General features: G+C 33.6%; 1 pseudogene; it reads right to left on the reverse strand.

Annotated features, from left to right (window-relative positions):
* Window positions 1–487: 487 nt before the first annotated feature.
* Window positions 488–1,044, reverse strand: LOC122110510 (annotated as a pseudogene).
* Window positions 1,045–3,837: the final 2,793 nt, after the last annotated feature.

Below are 3,837 nucleotides of genomic sequence, written 5' to 3' on the forward strand. Positions count from 1 at the left end.
CATAATATTTTCCCTGAAAATTACAATATTTATGTAGTACTCTTTGATCTTCCTACACATTTTATCTCATGAATCCCACTTCTAAAAAAGGGAAGTAAAAGTGATTATTGTTTTAAACCACAAATGAAAGAAGGGAAAACAAAGGTCAATCTTATCATAGGATGTGTTTAAAATATACGGATGTCAAAATATACGGATGTCCAGAGTCCGTGAGTACTGATGTTATATTGTTCATTAGTTCTTTATAAAAAATCTTGTAAGGGTGATGTACACAGGGATTACAGTTTCATAAGTAAGGTAATGAATACATTTCTTGTCCAACATTGTTAGCCCCTCTCTCTTTTTATCCCATTCCCCCTCCCTCTCCTCCCAAGCTGTAAAGTTCATTTCCAACGATGTGTCTTATGAATATCACAGTTGCATTGGTTCCCACTTTGTTCTTTTTTTTTTTAAATGATAACCAACATTCATTTATTTTATGCTAAATTTATTCCCTTGCCATAAGTTTTGGTTTCTTCAGTTTCTTCTGGGATACCTTTTACTTCTGTGCAACCTCCTCTTCTGGTTTAGGAACAATTTACTCCTTCTCAGTAAGGATCATCTCAGTGTGGCAAGGGAAGCTCATATACGGGTTAATCCTACCATAGGATCTGTTAAATTTGCCCCCTCATCTTGGGTGCTTTGTTCACCTGGATGTGCTCAATGACCAGGGAGTCTACATCTAAACCCTTCCATTCTGCATTACTCTCTGCATTCTTAAGCATGTGCAGTAGAAATTCAGCACTCTTTTTTTGGCCACCCATCCTGTGTCTAGCCCCACTGTTTGCCAACTCTGCCATTGTAACGCCGGAATGTCACATATTGCTTCTTTAATGTGACATCTTTCAGATACTTGGTCGCTTTTCGGATATGCATACCTTGATGGCCTGTGCTGTTTCTCTGGTGTTCTTAAAGTGAACACGAAGATCTGAACCTCTTGACTTCCATGATTTTGAGGGGTTTTCTGGGTCTAGAGAGTAGCGGCCCATTTTCACAGGTCACCTCAGGCCGCTTATGCACACTTCGTTCTTTGTCTTACCATTTTGTTGTTTCCCTTCCCTTCCTCAGATCAGATAAATACTTATACAAGACATGGTACCAAAATAAAAAACAGTTACAACAGGGGATAAACCAAAGGATGGAAAATGAAGGAAAAAAAAACCACACAGTACATTCTGACGTTAGATCCTTATATATTACCGTGCTCCAGAATCAACTCTAAATGGATCAAAGACCTGGAGGTAAGAGCCGATACCCTGAAAACATTACAGGAAGGGGTAGGTGAAACAATAGGGCTTCTTGCTACAGGCTGAAATTTCCTAAATGAAGATCCAGAAACACAACAAATCGAAGAATGGCTGAACAAATGTGATAACTGCAGAGTTTTTGCATGGTAAAAGGACATAGCTAGCAAAATAAATAGAAAACCCACAGATTGGGAGAAGATCTTCAGTAGCTATGCAATAGACAAAGGCCTCCAATCCAAAATAACCTAGAGCTCAAAAATAGTTAAACTGCCCCCAAAACAAATCCTCCAAGAAATAACCACCCAATAATAAATGGGCTAAAGAATTAAAAAGAGTCTTCTTTGGAGAGGGAATAAGAATAGTCTATAAACACATGAAGAAATTTTCAACATCTTTGGCCATAAAAGAAATGCAAATCAAAACCACATTGAAATTTCACTTCACCCCAGTTAGTATGGCCATTATCAAGAAAACAAATAATATTAGGTGCTGGTAGGGATGCGACCAGAAGGGAACACGATTACACTGTTCGTGGGAATGTAAACTTGTTCAACCACTCTGGGAAGCAGTATGGAGGTACCTCAAAAGACAAACATAGAGATCTCCTATGATCCAGCAAAACTACTCCTGGATATTTACCTAAATGATCACAAACAAGGCCACACTATAGCTAGAGGCACAAGTATGTTCATTATATTGTTCATTATAACATTATTTACCATAGCTAAGATATGGAACCAACCCAGATGCCCTTAAGTAAATGAATGGATCAAGAAAATGAGGTATATATAAACAATGTAATACTATGCTTCCATCAGAAAGAATGACATCACCTAATTCATAAGGAATTCAAAAGACTTTGAAAAACACCATATTAATCATATTAAGTGAAGTAAGCCAGACCCATAGTTTCCCTCCTTTGTAATAATTGGTAAATGTCTAAGATAGTCCTGGCAGAGGATCACCAAAGCTCAATAGCTATGTATATATAACCATATAAAATTATGCTAATTGAAATAAACTCCAAGATATGGAAACAAGAGGGTTTTTGTTTGTTTTAGGTTTTCTTTTTCTGTTTTTTAATATATATTAGTTCTTTTTAGTATGAATTTTATTTAGTAAAATGTTCTAATAAAATCTTCATTCTAATTATAAAATGTTCAACAATATAAGGTCCCACATCAAATAATACAAAATATCATTTGTAAACATATAGAAATCTCATACTATACAGTATATGAGTCACAGAGAAAATTACCTTAAGCATATGCAGAATAATGTACAATACTCTTTGTGAAATGGCAGACTTTTCAAGCTACATAAAACAAACAACAATATAATTTATTTCTTCCATTTTCATTGTTCTTATTTCTAAATTATGAGAAAAAATAAGATCAAAGAAAGAATGAATGAAGAGAACTAATATTTAAAAAGAAAGATATAGCCTAGTTGAATTACTTGCTAGTCTAATTTAACCTATTAATTTTTGGTGACACATTAATTTGTCTAAGGAACTTAGGATGTGAAGGCAAACTGTAACATATAATTACTATTATTACTTGAAAACGATGTATAGGGAATTTCATTTCTAAAGCCCAAATATGACTGTTTTCTAGTGTGTCTTATGAAGCCTAAGGGGTCTTTTTTCTGTGTAAAGGTAAATTACAGCAACTTCAATACCTTTTTCCATAGTGTCTGTACTATTTTACATTCCCGTCAATGTGAAAGAGTTCCTTTTCCTCTATATGCTTAACAGCATTTGTTATCATTTAATTTTGTAATAGTCATTCTAACTGGAGTGAGGTGGCATCTCACTGTAGTATTGGTTTTCTTTCTCTGATGGTTAGTGATATTGAATATTTTTCTGTTTATCCATATTTCTGAGTTTTCATTCTTTATAGAAGTGTCTGTGAGACCATTTCCCTACTTGAAAATTAGATAAATGTTATTTTTCTTAAGTTTTATGAGTTCCTTATGTATCCTTGATATAAATCCTTTGATGAATTGTTGTTAAAAATTTCTCTCCCTATATGATATATCTAATCTATTTCTCAGCATACATACAAAGGAAGTGAAATCAGCATAACAAAAAGAAATGTTCACTATTAATAACTAAGGTATGGAATTATAGTAGGTATACATCAAAAGTGGGTAGATAAAGGAAATGCATATAAATGCAACAAAATATTATTCAGCTATAAAGAATAATGAACTAGTATCATTTGCAGCCAAATAAATGGAACTAGAGAATATTGTGCAAATTTATTTTTTATAGGTAGAGCTAAAAAAAATCCCAACTTAAATGGAGGATACAAAAATTGAAAAGGGTAAAGGGATATAGGTGGATAAAAAAAATTATGGTTTTGATTAATGCATGTTTTAGGCAGGTATAGAACTATTACACTGAATAATTCAATATGCATAATTAATGTATATTAATAAAATAAAGTATTAGGAAAACTCTGTTGCTTAAAATCACCTTATGTTATGTTATGTTATTTATTTTTTTGTCGGTCGTGGGGCTTGACTTCTGGGCTGTCCCTCAGCTCTT

This window comes from Dipodomys spectabilis, unplaced genomic scaffold (genome assembly GCF_019054845.1).
Source record: "Dipodomys spectabilis isolate Male_0828 unplaced genomic scaffold, ASM1905484v1 ptg000002l, whole genome shotgun sequence".
Taxonomy (NCBI): domain Eukaryota; kingdom Metazoa; phylum Chordata; class Mammalia; order Rodentia; family Heteromyidae; genus Dipodomys; species Dipodomys spectabilis.